The sequence below is a fragment of the Toxorhynchites rutilus genome, chromosome 1, assembly GCF_029784135.1.
Source record: "Toxorhynchites rutilus septentrionalis strain SRP chromosome 1, ASM2978413v1, whole genome shotgun sequence".
Lineage (NCBI taxonomy): Eukaryota > Metazoa > Arthropoda > Insecta > Diptera > Culicidae > Toxorhynchites > Toxorhynchites rutilus.
In genome coordinates this window covers 60,539,588-60,557,079 of record NC_073744.1, presented here as the reverse complement: position 1 = coordinate 60,557,079, position 17,492 = coordinate 60,539,588, and positions in this window count along the sequence as shown.

The following is a 17,492-nucleotide window of genomic DNA, read 5'->3' as shown; positions in this document are numbered from 1 at the left end:
CTGCATGCTTTGTGTGTTTATCTGCTACGATGCGATGTTCATCCTGATACCCAATCATCATGGGATGAAAAGTGCGTGTTCCGTGAAATTCCACGAGATTCCGAGAACAGCGAGAAATGAAAAAATACGATACAAAAAGGATATGACCGGTGTATCGATTGTCTAGAAAAATCACATAACACTCAGTAAATTCGTAGTATGAAATATACTTCTATAATACTACCTTCAATATATTATACTTATTTTTCTGCTCAATTGCTATAAAACCATTTTAAATTTCAGACCTCTAAATCAAGTCGTTTTAAAAAAAGCAACAGTTTTCAGATTTCATTTACCTTACCGTTTCAGTTGTTTACTTGTAAAATTCGGTAGGTCAAACTGTTTACCATATTTTTTTTTCTCAGTAACTAAAGTTACTTCAGAGCAGGATTGCCATAATAAAATCTGTGTTTTTGGTCTCACAAAATCCTCTTATCTGTGTTTTTTCTCAGAAAATCTGTTTCAAAATCTGTATCAACCCTTTTCGGTCGTTTGTATGCTTTCAGCCACCACAGCAAAAAAGTATACTAATATTATAATTAATGCAATAGTGTGTCAGTTTTCTAAACGAATTTTAATGTCTTGTGTACTTATTCACGCACCAAAACGGTGCAACTATGAATAATAGAAAACGGTACTCTTTATAAACAAAAGTTGTCATCCATGCTTGAAGAAATGATTAATAGAAAACTCCATTTATTATTTTTGTGATACATGTGAAATGTATCAAACAAAGAAGAATTATAGCAATTTTTTTAAATATAAACATTAAAACATTGCTTAGTAATTACTTATCAGAAGTTTACAAAAAATAAAGGAATCTTGTTCATTTTTCATAATCTCACAAAGTTATACATCACCGCCTTTTTATTTAAAAAAAAATGCAACCAGTTCGACACACATGTCAAAATTTAATACGGACGCAAAGGGTTAAATTTATAAGTTCAATCTTGAAGCATAATTTTAGCTTCAGTATCATTGATTGGCATACTTATTATGAATTTGACGATGTTGATGGTATCCACGTAAAGATTCGTATTCACTGTGCTTTAGTAGGAAAAAGATATACAGTGTTATTTATTTATTGTAAAGCTAGCCGATGACGCAGACTTTTGCATCCTTTCACCTTAGATTGAACAAAGGAAGCAGCATTTCACGCTCCATATGAATGTCAAAATGACTCTCATTCAGACTGATTCGAATGCTATATCAATAAAATTGGTGAGAAGGGAAAAAAATATCATTGAGATTAAGTCATAACTAATATTGGATCGTTATTTTGAAAAATCTGTGAATCTGTATGAAAACCAAAAAAAAATCTGTAATCTGTATCTACAGATTTTTTGGTTTCAAATAGTCTGAAAAATCTGTATAAATACAGATTATTCTGTAGATATGGTATCCCTGCTTCAGAGACGACTTGCAATAATGCTTCTGGGTTATTTGAAGCAGCTTCTATTGTTTCCCGCTTATCTCGATTGGAGAGCTTCGATTTACATTGAATCCTTTTAGTTTTTCCGTATTTTACAAGATTTGTTAAATGATTGTGAACTACTTGATAGAATCGTCCAATTTGACGAGGCTTTGATTGGAATTTTTTCATGGTGGAATGATGTTGCTCAGGAAGGGTGCCAAATCGGAAAATAGATAATGTTTTTATGAACAATAGTAATGTTTTTTTATGATTTGCAGGAGGCGATCTGGCGTAGTGGTAACATCCATGCCTCTCACGCTAAATGTCACGAGTTCAATTCTCACTCCCGACATTCTTCCAAAAATGGAAGTAAAAGTGACGAACCAGCCTAATGAGTTGAAAATCACTATAATACAGATAAAAAAAAAAAATATGATTTGCATTCCAATTGAATCCAATTTTTTCAAAAATTTAATTGATATGCTTTACATTCCAACACTAGCCTGTTAATTAGTTTAAATTGATGAAAATTAGAAGTATTTACATTTTCTTATACATTTATTCAGTATTTTTTATGTGCTCACCTACCCGTAGCGTCAATAAGGAGCAAATGCGAATACTACTGTGAATCATTCGCAAGTGAAACGGTCACTCGAAATGCAAATGCAGAGAAAGAAAATACTGCCACATATGAAAGGACACTGTGGAGAGAGGAAATACATATTTCTATTTAGGTTCCGCCCAATGGAAACTCATTCACACAGATAGAGCGTAAAAGCAGAACATTTGCAACATTTATATTAACAAGTCTGGCTCCTACCAACGGGCGGTCAATTTCACTTTGGAGGGTCGATCGTTCGTCGTGTTGTGAATGTAATCGTGGTACGATTTTATTCGCAACTTCAAATCCAAAATGGAACTCGATGAAAACGTCGGTTTTTATGCCGTCTGGCGGAGAGCACTTGTGTATTTCTGACCACGATAACTGGTATAGCCGTAACACCAAGTAGAAAAATACAACGCTGGTGAAGCCTGCTCGGTATATCGCCCTCTCGTGTATTATTCTCGCGAGGGAAAGAATGAATCATGAATCAACCATCGTCCGCTGATTCTACAAAACCACGTCTCTTTCCACACCACTAAAACTTTCTACTGTAGAGTTATTTCTAAACTTCCGCATTCCGAAATGATATCCAAAGTGATCAACAAGCGATTTGAATAAAATAATTTCGAGATCATACATCGAAAATGAAGTTGTGTCTTAGACACAACCTCCTATAATTTTTCCACGTAACCAAACTTTTTCCTTTGGTATCTTGCAAACTTCATATCCAAAGATATGAAATAAATAAACAATACAAATGAAACACTAATTTCTGCATTACTCGAGAATTAATCTAGCAAACGAAACCAAATTAGGTATATGGAGGTTTTAGGGCGCAATAAATGTTTTCACGGTGGTTGGACACTCCACCCCCCTTTCTACAAATGAAGCATACATTTCGGCATAACTCAAGAACTAATCGAGCAAATTGAACTAAATGTGGCATGTGGAGGTTTTATGGGGAAGAAACATTTCTAAGGTGGTTCGACACTACTCCCCCCTCTCTAAGGGGTGAGGGGGGGGGGCTATGCTAGTAAAAAGTGCCCCCAAACCAAATCACCAGCTGTATGGAAAATATTGTATAGGGTACTAAAAAAACATTTTGGCAGTAGCAACATATATTTGAGTTCTTATATGGTACATCATAGGATCTATGGTGAAAAATGCACCTTTTCGGTTTTCATCACGCCATTCTCAATAGCTTTTTGACAAAAATATGGAAAAATTACTGAAAGTACATCTTACTAACGTGTATCGATAAATATCTTCAAACAATTTTTTCATCAAAAATGTAATAATAAAAAAATTAAATATTTAGAAATTTTGAAAAAATTATAACTTTGAGACCCACTTCTGCTCTAATTTTTATTTAAATTCGTTCGCATGTGTCTTTTTTCTACATTTGGTGCAATTTTTTCCTGAATTTTTAAGAGCATTGCGAGACACAAACATAATTTTCTTCATCGTCTACATTATTATTTTTATTTTCTTGAAATCGATTTTATTGTATTCGTAGTTTTCGATTGTAAGATTAAAATAAAAAAATTATAATAATTTGGATTTTTTAAGTGTTCTTCTCATTAATCCGAATGATCTTTCCACAAGGACTTTTTTTTCTCACAGAGCTCTATCGTACTGCTGACTCCTATGAATTTCGTAAACCATCTAAATACAATGTAAAGATAATCTAATATATTTTTAGACATGAGAAAAAAAATCTTTGTACAGCGCAATGCTTTAAATATACCGACAAAATTTAGACATACAAAAAACCAAATTTAAATAAATATCAGAGTAGTACTGGGTCTCTAAATTCAAAATAAACTAAAAATTCCCGAAGGCCAAAAAAAAATTTTTTTTCGTGCAATCCTCTTAAAAATTTATGAAAAAAATTACCCTGCATGTGGGGAAAAACAACACATACGAATGCATTTAAATAAAAATTAGAGCAAAAGTGGACCTCAAAGTAATATTTTTTTTCAATATTTCTAAATGCTTGAAAATATATATAATTTATTTTTGTACAGCGAAAACCACTCTAATTCTGAAAAAAAATCACATATACCTAAAATAGACGTAAGAAGAAATTTGAATACAAACTAGAGTAGTATTGAATCTCAGAATCAAAAAAAAATTGAAATTTAATTTAAAATAAAAATAAAAATAAATTATTTTTTTTATATTTGATTTTTTGATGAGAAAATTGTTTGAAAATATTGATCGATAAACCCCAGTAAGATGTACTTTCAGTATTTTCCATGTTTTTGTCAAAAAGCTATTGAGAAAGGCGTGAAAAAAACGAGAAGGTGCATTTTTCACCATAGATCATATGGTGTACCATATAAGGACTCTCATATATGGTACTACTGCCAAAATGTTTTATTTGGTACCCTATATATATTTCCATACAGCTGCTGATTTGGTTTGGGGGCACTTTTTACTCCCCTACCCGGCCAAACCCGTTGGAAATATAAAAAAAAAATTTTTTGTACCGCGCAACACTGAAAAAATCTGAAAAAATCACACATATGTAGAAAAGCCGTAGGAACACATTCAAATATGATTTAGAGTAGTACTGAAACTCTAAATCCAAAAAAAAATTCAAAATTTAAATTTTTTTTAGTACTTCAATTTTTCATAATTTTTTTTTGTATAATTTTTCTTAATACACCGTAGTAAGATGCACATTCAGTATTTTTTTCAAATTTTTATCTTGAAGCTTTTGTGGATGGCGTGAAATAACCGAAAAAGTACGTTTTTTACTATAGATCCTATGTTAAACCACATAGGGGTTCAAATAAACCCCCAAAATTTCTTATTTAACTCTATATATAAAAATGTTCTGTTCGTTTGTGTACGCGTCAAAAACTCGAAAAGTGCGGAACCGATTGAGCTCAAAGTTGGACACAATATACAACCTACTTCAAGGAGTGTTGTAATGGCATAAAAATTGGAAAATTGGAAGAATGATGAAATGATGTTATATATGACTGGAGTGCGTTTCTGGAATTGAGATTCTAATGAAAATCGACTATTCAGCAATGAATATGTGTTCTATGTGATGGAAACATCTTTTTTCCACGTGTTAGCCAAAATCATGAACTGAAATTGTGTTTCGAAGTGATTTAAAATTTATCGATTTCCCTCATCTATATATATATATATATATATATATATATATATATATATATATATATATATATATATATATATATATATATATATATATATATATATATATATATATATATATATATATATATATATATATATATATATATATATATATATATATATATATATATATATATATATATATATATATATATATATATATATATATATATATATATGTATATATATATATATATATATATATATATATATATATATATATATATATATATATATATCTATATATATATATATATACAGGGTTTTCCAACTTTAAATTCCGAAAGTAAATTGAAGTAAAACACACTTAGAATTCGAATTTCGATGAAACTTTTATTTCAAATTAAAGTTTGGTTTATGCCATTATGTGTGAAATACAACATCATTCAAATGTCCACCTAGGGCTTCCTCGCACACCTTGATCCGGAACAGGTAATTTTCGATGACTTTTCGGCACATATGGGGCGGTATCTCGGTCATAACTTCACGAATGTTGTCTTCCAAATGTTCAAGAGTTTGCGGAGAGTTGGCATAGACACGGTCTTTCGCTTAACCCCACAAAAAAAGTCTAGCGGGTTCAAATCGCATGATTTGGACGGCCAATTGGCATCACCAAAACGCGAAATTATGCGTCCCTCAAATTTCGTTCGCAATATGGCCATGTTCGGTCGTGTGGTGTGGCACGTGGCGCCGTCCTGCTGAAACCACATGTCATCCGTATCCATCTTCAATTTGTGGCAAAAAAAAATCGGTTAACATGCGGCCATAGCGCTCACCATTCACAGTTGCCGTCCCGCCGTCCTCATTTTCAAAGAAATACGGCCCGATGACTTCACCAGACCATAATGCGCACCAAACAGTGACTTTTGGCGGATGCAATGGCCTCTCAACAATCACGTTTGGATTTTCTGAGCCCCATATACGGAAATTTTGGGTGTTCACATAGCCACCGAGCTCGAAATGTGCCTCATCGCTGAAGAAAATTTGATGCGAAAATTCAGCATTTGGCTGCTATTGTTCGTTCACCCAATCGACGTATGCCCGACGCATTCCATGGTCACCACGCTCTAATTTTTGTACCAGTTGGACTTTATATGGATGTAGGTGCAAGTCCAAATGCAAAATTCGCCACAATGATGTGTTTGACAAGCCCAATTGGTGAGCACGTCGTGGAATCGAAACATTCGGGTCATTCTCCACACTGGCAGCAACAGCAGCAATATTTTCGGCCGAACGCACATTACGATGATGCACAGGTTTCACAATATCCGCTACGGATCCAGTTTGTTCGAATTTACGCACTACATTAGCGATTGTGATCTCTGTAGGCCGTCCATGACGACCAAAATCCGTCCATAATGCTCGAAAAACATTTGCCGGTTTTTCATCATTTTTATAGTATAATTTAACAAAATTAACACGTTGTGCGATGCTAAAACGTTCCATATTGTAAAATGGCAGACATTCAACTAACGATATGACGCTTTGGTTGACAGATATGCCAAACGGTTGTCAGCGCAGGGCTGTATACTTTCGGAAGCCCGAAATGGAAAACCCTGAAATGTTCTGTTCGTTTGTGTACGCGTCAAATACCCGAAAAGTGCGGAACCGATTGAGCTCAAGCTATGATATAATATACAAAACAACCAAACACATCTAGGAGTGTTGTTACAACATAAAAAATTTAAAAATTCAACTCAACCAATTAACCACAATGTGCCACAGCAAAGCGTGGCAGGGTACAGCTAGTATTCTATACAATATTTGCCATACAGCTAGTGATTTGGTTTGGGGGCACTTTTTACTCCCTTACCCGGCCAGGCCCTTTCTGCATAACTCGAGAACTAATCAAGCTAACGAAACCAAATTTGGCATGTGGAGGTTTTAGGGTGCAATAAATGTTTCTATGGTGGTTCAACACTCGTCCTCCCTCTTTTAGGGTGGGTTGTCATGTAAACGAAAAACGAATTTCTGCATAACTCGAAAACTAATCAAGCAAATGGAGCCAAATTTGGCATGTGAAGATTTTAGGGGACACGAAATGTTTCTGTGGTGAATAGACACTCCACCCGCTCTCTAAGGGGAGAAGAGGGGAGGGGTCTTTATTCTATCATATCTTCTGTATCAGCATTTATTCCATGTAACGGAGAAACATGTTATTTGCAAGTGGTTAAAAAATCTAGAACGAGAATTGTGTCTGAAAATAATCTGATATTTTAATGATGAGTTTTGGTAGAAGTACTAGGAATTTTATAGTAAAAGGTAAATTCAACGGGGTCGATTAGAAGATAAATCAATGAACAGTTCTGCAATTGGACTCATAAACTTGCGCTTAGTAAGAAAACGTGAATGTTTAAAGGTATTGATAACAAAAATCAAATTTTGGGCGGGACAAAGTTTGCCGTGTCAGCTAGTAGCATATATATTAGGTCGGGGAAAAAGTTATCCATTATTTTCTCAGTAGCTGGCTTTAGTGATCAATATTTCGCGTAATATCGATCATACACTTTCAAGTTTAGGCTCGTTGTAGAGGTGACAAATCGTGATTGATTTGAGGTGATTGCAAATCAAAGACAAATCGTACTACAAAAAAGTATCGAAATAATAGTGTAGTGTTGAAACGAATATATCATGCTTGAAAGAACCTGTGTTGATGGGTCAATTCGAATTGTTGCCAGTGAAGTCGTTTACAGGGAGTCATCACCATTTCTTATTTTATAACACATGAACACATTTATTCATACGCAAAACAAAATCTCGATTCGTACCTGCTTGGGAAGCTAGGATAATTCACCTCGAAACCCGCACAAGACTGCTAAATCTTCACATCAGAATAAGTGGTTACAATTTCATGCACCATTTTATCGTTTCCACGTCGCGCTGAAAACCGCAACGTAGGCTCAATATCCGCTAACGCTGCAAGCTTTGTAACAAATATTTGTTTAAGACATCGTTTCTTCTCCGCTGCCCTGCGCTCCCTGACGTGCTCCCCCGCATGGTCATAAGTATTCATCATTTATGAAAGTGATATTTCAATCGTTCACATAACCATAGCTCTCATACGCTTCACCTCGCGCGTGTCTACTGCGCTCCCCCTCAAGACAGCGCAGGAAGTATGAGTAAATTAAGCGGAGCTTGGTGCAAACGCGTATGTACCAACGAGCGGTATGAAGCTGTGGGAGAAAGCTGAGAGATGCCGCACTCGGAACGCGCCTGTTGATGAGGCTTAATAAGTTTGAAATATTTGTATCCGAGCACTTCGGGCGAGCTCGGACGGACGGAGCTGACAAGGAGCTGCAGCGAGAAATGGAGAGGAAAATCATTAGGACCTCAGCCCCTCAACACGACGGGGCGATACACGGGACACAGGTACTGGTACGGTGGGTGAGCGCAACGGAGGGAAACAGGGACGACAACGAGCAGTCAACCCGAGACAACGAATGGTTATAATTGAGATGTATTTTTAATTTTGGTTCGTTTTTACATCGAAAGACGTGCCCGGGAACAGCTGGATCTCGTTTATTTAAATTGTATTGTTACTGCCTTTTATTATTCCAATTTCTTACGTGATCGGCGGACCCGAGATCCCCTGCTGTCGTCGCATCAGCCCCGGGTCGAACGTGTGAAAATGGTCGGTAACTCGAGGAAATGTCATTTGCGAGGTAAATGTGCGCGATTGAAACTGCTCAATCGTCGGTACGCGATGAGATGTGCTGAAGTTGACACAACGGTATAATTGAATTTGAATCGAGAGATGCTACTTTTCTACTTCCATTTCAGGATGTACATTGCATGTGGGACTTGACAATTTGGCAAACCTGAACGTTACTGCATTCCGTTTCATAGTTATAGAACCACGCTTTTTTAGTTTACAGAGATATACAATATCTCGATTGAAAAGATGTACATAGGGTTGGGTTTAGTAGCTATCTTCGTTTATAACAGGGTTTCTCAAAGTGGTCGATATCGACCCCTTGGGATCGATTTCGGTTTCCCAGGGGTCGACACAAACGAAAACTTATTTTGGGGGTCGACGAGGTCTAAACATCGACCCCTATTAATTAACACAAGTTCTCATTTGAAACATTCAAGATACTGTGTAAGTAGTACTACGCGAATCAACTTGTTATGAGAATGACTAATATTTTAGTAGAATATCTAACTAATCCATTATTATTGCGAAAAATTCAAAATTTTATTTGAGATATTTATGAATGTCCGATTTGTGTCGAATATGCACCGTTTTGTTGTATATATTATTGCTATTTTAAAGGTTTTTTCATAATGTCTCTCTCATAGAAGTTTTAGTTCTTATAGGTGAAAACAATAGTGATCGATTTTCAATCGATTCATTTTATACCTTTTATTGTTTTGGTCAGGCGCGAAACATTCAAAAGCAAGGGAAACACGTTTTTCTGGGAGGCGATCTGGCGTAGTGGTAACATCCATGCCTCTCACGCTAAAGGTCACGAGTTCAATTCTCACTCCCGACATTCTTCCAAAAATGGAAGTAAAAAGTGACGAACCAGCCAAATGAGTTGAAAATCACTATAATACAGATAGAAAAAAAAACGTTTTTCTAAACTATAGAACCAATTCTAAATTAATCACTTCTTCATTAAGTTAACTTCAATTTCGCATGAATTACAGCATGTTAATGATGCGTTGGTCCTCCATCTGAGGCAGTTGAAACAACATATTCGGCAGGCTTTCAACCAAGCTGCGGCATGTTGAAATGTGTATTTCATTCCACGCAGATAAAACTGTTATTAGGAGATCTTGAATAATTCCAAACCGCTTGCTATTTGCAAATACGTTCCGTACGTATCCCCATATCTTCACTGTCCAGAATCTCAACCCCAATGGTTAGTGAACCGTCTTTTATGAACTGACACGTTATCCAGTTGGAGCACCCAACCATTACGATGTTTTCGGTGAAAAAACAACAACAACAACTCCAGCCTGTTTATTTGTTTTTATGGAAAATCAAATTGAAGCCAGTCCACTTTGGGAACATTCTCCTCAAATTTAATTTCTGCCATTGGGAATGTCTGAATGATTCCCAATTATTGGTTCACAAATGAAAAAAAATAATAAAACGCCCTTTCACCAAGACAGTCGATTACAACAGTGCACAAAAGTGCACAAATTACAGTTTCAATTGTTCTTTTAATAACCGTGTTCTCAGAGTCTTGCCTCATTGAATAAAAAGAACGCCTAAAGAAATGGGTAATAGATAGAGCAGGGTGATTCTGAACCGTTGCATTTGGTGTGAATTTTGTAGATTAATTAGTCCTACCAACTTTGCAACTGCAGTTTGTAGTAGCGTTCCCTTATGTTTGTCAGTCACAACTAGTGCAATATCGGTGGCCTTATAATCAAGGGTACATCAGAACGGAGCGAATAACTTCATCAATAAGATTTTGCGCACCCCATGCATTAAACTGCAGTAAGAAACCATTGTCAACCCTGCGATTGCTCAAAAAAACAGGTACACATATAGTAGAGAACTTTGTAACGTGTCAACGAGGGTTCTGAAATCTTGTTGATAGTGGATACAAAGGATACAAGATGAAGAATTGATTGGAAGAAAACTCATGCTGTCTTGAATCGAAGGCCTTAATTATTATTGTTTCGAGTTAAATAGATAACAAAAAATGTAGCATGGCTCCTGTGTCAGTGTAATTAGTGACATCAGAAATGGTTATAAGAATCATAGTGAAACCTTCTGGTTTATTTCCCATTCTGATTGGGGGATTTGCTATTTGACATCAGAATTTCATCGTTGGTGAAAATGACCCAAAAATGAAGAGTAAACTGTGTTTTGGCAACATCCCCCTCTGCAGGGTTATTGGAAACGCGAACATTTTAAAGCTGGTTCCTTTCAATTCGGTCGATCCATCAGATAAGGAAAGGGTGTGCTAGGAACGTTGTAGGAGAAGATGGAAGTAATACGAACTTGTTAGGAATTGTATTCCGGAACTGAACTTAATATTTAAAAAAAATATAATCAATAACTCAATATTCAATAACTAAAATTTGCACAAGGAAAATCAATACCGAAACAAGGATGGGATCTTGGGATCGATTTCGGTTTCCCAGGGGTCGACACAAACGAAAACAGATTTTGGGGGTCGACGAGGTTAACACAAGTTCTCATTTGAAACTTTCAAGATACTGTGTAAGTTGTACTACGCGAATCAACTTGTTATGAGAATGACTAATATTTTAGTAGAATATCTAACTAATCCATTACTTTTGCGAAAAATTCAAAATTTTATTTGAGATATTTATGATTGTCCGATTTGTGTCGAATATGCACCGTTTTGTTGTATATATTATTGCTATTTTAAAGGTTTTTTCATAATGTCTCTCTCATAGAAGTTTTAGTTCTTATAGGTGAAAACAATAGTGATCGATTTTCACAATCTTCTCTTGATTCCAATTTTTTATCACTCAGGAAATTTCGCAATGCGAGAAAAATGTGGTAATTACAGGTTTGGACTAAATTTTATTTCTTCCCAACCATCCTCCCGATTTTCTGGGGAGTCAATATAGGCATGTGGGGCCTTGCGTTGTCCTGATGGAACAAAGCACTTCTACTGTTGGCCAATTTTGGCCGTTTCTGGCCGATCGTTAGCTTCAAACAGTCTAGTTGTGGTTTGGTTTGGTGTGAGCTGCTTCACCATGCTGTGACCACGAACGTTTTCGCACAATATTGTCGTATGTGACCCATTTATCATCCCCAGTCTCTATCCGTTTGAGAAATGGGTCGATTTCATTCCGTTTGGCCAAGTTTTGGCAGATAGAAATTCGATCCATCATATTTTTTGGTGCTAATTGATGTGGCACACAAGCACCGAACATCTTTGTGAATCCAGCTCTACGCAGATGGTTTAAAACTGTTTTCTGGTCGATCTTCAGCTCCTGAGCTATGCTACGGTCAATTTCGATTTTTTCTGTGATTTTATCGACAATTTCGACGACAGGCATGCCTATGCGAGGTGCATCTTTAACATCAAAAATGCCTGAATGTAATCGACAAAATCATAATTGCACGAAATTAGCTGTTACAGTATCGGCACCATAAAAACCATTTACAGTATCTTCACTTGGCTTGCCTTTTCACCTTTATCAAAGAAATACTGTAATATGTACCGAATTTTCTCTTCATTGACTTCCATTGTTAACATCCTACAACTCACAACTGAATGGAACAAACGCAAAACAGCAAAAGGTTTTTTTTAATGTCAAATGTCACCATGACAACGGAAATAACCTTGAAATTGTTTGATCGATACTTTACGAGATATCGAACACTACAGCCATCTATCGAGTAAATAAAGGATTTCTTTTTCCTCAACCTAATATTATTTTCGTACTTTTAAAAACCTTAACAAGGCTCATCGCCATATGTTCATCAATTCGTACAAGATTGGAAAACCGGCAAGTAAAAAAGCGTGAACAAGTTCGTGCGAGATAATGTACAAGATGTGTACATTACGATATAATGTACAAGACTTTCAGACACGATTTGACTTGGGCTATATTTGACACATATACTCGATTTAATAGTAGGCAGTCATGATCAAATTCAAGTCGAAACATGCTCCTTATATTTTACTGTATAACAAGCTTGCACTTAGATCCCAAATTCTGAAAATCTTATCTTTGAAGTACAGGGTTTTCCATTCCGGGCTTCCGAAAGTATACAGCCCTGCGCTGGCAACCGTCAACCTGTCATAACTGTCAACCAAAGCGTCATATCGTTAGTTGAATGTCTGCCATTTTACAATATGGAACGTTTTAGCATCGCACAACATGTTAATTTTGTTAAATTATACTATAAAAATGATGAAAAACCGGCCAATGTTTTTCGAGCATTATGGACGGATTTTGGTCGTCATGGACGGCCTACAGAGCACACAATCGCTAATGTAGTGCGTAAATTCGAACAAACTGGATCCGTAGCGGATATTGTGAAACCTGTGCATCATCGTAATGTGCGTTCGGCCGAAAATATTGCTGCTGTTGCTGCCAGTGTGGAGGATGACCCGAATGTTTCGATTCCACGGCGTGCTCAGCAATTGGGCTCGTCAAACACATCATTGTGGCGAATTTTGCATTTGGACTTGCTCCTACATCCATATAAAGTCCAACTGGTACAAAAATTAGAGCGTGGTGACCATGGAATGCGTCGGGCATACGTCGATTGGGTGAACGAACAACATCAGCAAAATGCTGAATTTTCGCATCAAATTGGATCATGTAACTTGAACCCGCTAGACTTTTTTTTGTGGGGTTATGCGAAAGACCGTGTCTATGCCAACTCTCCGCAAACTCTTGAATATTTGAAAGACAACATTCGTGAAGTTATGACCGAGATACCGCCCCATATGTCAGAAAAAAAGAAAAGTCATCTAAAATTACCTGTTCCTGATCAAGGTGTACGAGGAAGCCCTAGGTGGACATTTGAATGATGTTCACACATAATGGCATAAACCAAACTTTAATTTGAAATGAAAGTTTCATCGAAATTCGAATTCTACGTGTGTTTTATTTCAATTTACTTTCGGAATTTAAAGTTGGAAAACCCTGTATAAATGATTATCATACCACTTCGTTCAGCCGGCAAAGAGTTATTAACGATCAAAACCTTGCACCTCTGACGTATCCTCTTGTTTCTGAAGTTTTTAACTCACACGCCGGTACAGAAATGAAAGACGTAATCCTAAATCAAAATCCATGCCAAAGCCTGCTTAGTACTGTGCAGTTTTCTTAATGCATATTGTGAGAACGCTTTGTGAAGCTTCATCGGAGCTTGGATGATAATACACTCATCTTTTCATTTAATTCAAAAGATAACGAAGTGATTACGTAGCTAAATAAAGTGAACTAAAGTAAAGTGATTGAAAAAGAATTTACAAAATGCTTAGTTCACCTGCGCGTAGCGTAATCAGGGCTCTCCATAGTCATAGTCCACTGAGGATAGTCAACTGACTATCTGACTGACTATATCCGTATTCAGTTGGTAATGACTTTTGGCAGTTTCTCCGTCAAAACAACTAACTAACATACTTTTTTGCTGTTTTTGAAAAAGTAACAGAGAAGATACCAAAACATGTTGCAATATTTCTCTATTTTTTTTAAATAACTCCAGAAAACTTGTTACCGAAAAGTTATAAATGTTCGATTCTCTTTGTTTTCTTTTTTCGCGACGACAGATTTTACTAAAAGTATTGGGGATATCCTAAATTTACAAATTCCTCAATGAATAATAAATCGCTACAATATCACAGCCATGGTAGAAGCCAATGCCGACGATGCAAGAAGAGTTCTTCACCTTCTGCACAGATGAGGAGCTTAACACGTTGACTGACACCGAGTTTTCGATCAGAGTGCGTCAGTCACCGGTGACTGACAGTATTACATATGATAATAGGGGTAACTAATATATGCATATAAGCTTATAAACATTTCCTTTCGAACAAAAAGACCTTCCACTACGATAAGAAACGATGACCCTAATACGTTTAAAAATTTTCATAGAGTCGCTATAAAACCGTCGCACTCAACGTGTTAAGCAGAAGCTCAACCAATGCTATCAGAAGTTCTTCTTGCATTACTCTTGATATTCACCTAATTTAACGTCTATTTACTTTGTTGAATTTATAAGACCTTTATAAGACCGTGATAACTATATTGTCACACACATAAATATTCTTTTCACTTCACTTGGAATATTATTTCAATATTTTGCTTACCCAAAGACTTCTAAAGGTATCTGGCAATACTCCAATTTTTTTTAGGTTGCTAGAAATTTACGATATTAATTTGCGAGTCATGTTCATGTAAAAATGCAACAAGTTAATAAATTTTTCACAGTTTAGTTTTCGGTTTTCATGCGTTTTTTTCAATTTTCATGCAGTTTTTTCAATAAAATAAATGGCGTATTTGATGAAAAATTAAAATTTTCAATTCTTTCTTTGTTAGTCTATATAAAAAAAAATTTCACTGCACTAGAAATACTGTTTAAATTTTTGCATAACCAAATGCGCAATTAAGTGAGTTTACAAAGCAGCGACAGTGTAGTTGGGTTTAACGGACAGTAGCAACTATATTGTCACCCTGTTTCAACTGTTTCAATAGTTTGTTTTTTATCAAAGTAAATATGTGTTCTTCCTCATGTAGGGATTATGTTCTCTGAAGTTTGAGTCGATTCCTTGCCTAGTTTCCACGGCTTTATAAAGGGTTAGTGAACAGCAAAGTTTTTCAATTGTTGAGTATTTCATATGATTGAAGAAGTTTGTCTATAGGGGTCTGAGATACCACTTCATTCTGGAAAAGGGTTCTCTTGCCTAAAATAGTTTGAGAACCCCTGGTTTATAAGATTCATTTTATACCTTTTATTGTTTTGGTCAGGCGCGAAACATTCAAAAGCAAGGGAAACACGTTTTACTAAACTATAGAACCAATTCTAAATTAATCACTTCTTCATTAAGTTAACTTCAATTTCGCATGAATTACAGCATGTTAATGATGCGTTGGTCCTCCATCTGAGGCAGTTGAAACAACATATTCGGCAGGCTTTCAACCAAGCTGCGGCATGTTGAAATGTGTATTTCATTCCACGCAGATAAAACTGTTATTAGGAGATCTTGAATAATTCCAAACCGCTTGCTATTTGCAAATACGTTCCGTACGTATCCCCATATCTTCACTGTCCAGAATCTCAACCCCAATGGTTAGTGAACCGTCTTTTATGAACTGACACGTTATCCAGTTGGAGCGCCCAACCATTACGATGTTTTCGGTGAAAAAACAACAACAACAACTCCAGCCTGTTTATTTGTTTTTATGGAAAATCAAATTGCACCAGTCCACTTTGGGAACATTCTCCTCAAATTTAATTTCTGCCATTGGGAATGTCTGAATGATTCCCAATTATTGGTTCACAAATGAAAAAAAATAATAAAACGCCCTTTCACCAAGACAGATCACCGTGTCATAAGTCGATTACAACAGTGCACAAAAGTGCACAAATTACAGTTTCAATTGTTCTTTTAATAACCATGTTCTCAGAGTCTTGCCTCATTGAATAAAAAGAACGCCTAAAGAAAAGGGTAATAGATAGAGCAGGGTGATTCTGAACCGTTGCATTTGGTGTGAATTTTGTAGATTAATTAGTCCTACCAACTTTGCAACTGCAGTTTGTAGTAGCGTTCCCTTATGTTTGTCAGTCACAACTAGTGCAATATCGGTGGCCTTATAATCAAGGGTACATCAGAACGGAGCGAATAACTTCATCAATAAGATTTTGCGCACCCCATGCATTAAACTGCAGTAAGAAACCATTGTCGACCCTGCGATTGCTCAAAAAAAAACAGGTGCACATATAGTAGAGAACTTTGTAACGTGTCAACGAGGGTTATGGAATCTTGTTGATAGTGGATACAAAGGATACAAGATGAAGAATTGATTGGAAGAAAACTCATGCTGTCTTGAATCGAAGGCCTTAATTATTATTGTTTCGAGTTAAATAGATAACAAAAAATGTAGCATGGCTCCTGTGTCAGTGTAACTAGTGACATCAGAAATGGTTATAAGAATCATAGTGAAACCTTCTGGTTTATTTCCCATTCTGATTGGGGGATTTGCTATTTGACATCAGAATTTCATCGTTGGTGAAAATGACCCAAAAATGAAGAGTAAACTGTGTTTTGGCAACATCCCCCTCTGCAGGGTTATTGGAAACGCGAACATTTTAAAGCTGGTTCCTTTCAATTCGGTCAATCCATCAGATAAGGAAAGGGTGTGCTAGGAACGTTGTAGGAGAAGATGGAAGTAATACGAACTTGTTAGGAATTGTATTCCGGAACTGAACTTAATATTTTAAAAAATATAATCAATAACTCAATATTCAATAACTAAAATTTGCACAAGGAAAATCAATACCGAAACAAGGTTGAAAACAAAATTAAAATCACAGAATAATAGAAGTTAAAGCTAATCCGGACCTGTTTTTTGTTTCTATTGTGCATACTTTGATTTTTTCTTAAGCCTTTTCTCTTGAAGTAAAAAAGTAAAACAGCAAATACTGAAAAAAATGCTCCGATATACCGTTTTGTCTCAAATCCCGAACACATTTTCAAATGTAAATTTACTGAAATGTAATGTTATAAATAACCACGACATTCTTTAGGGTACAGGCAACATTTTAACTCCATTAACAGGTATTGATACAGTCTATAATTTATAATA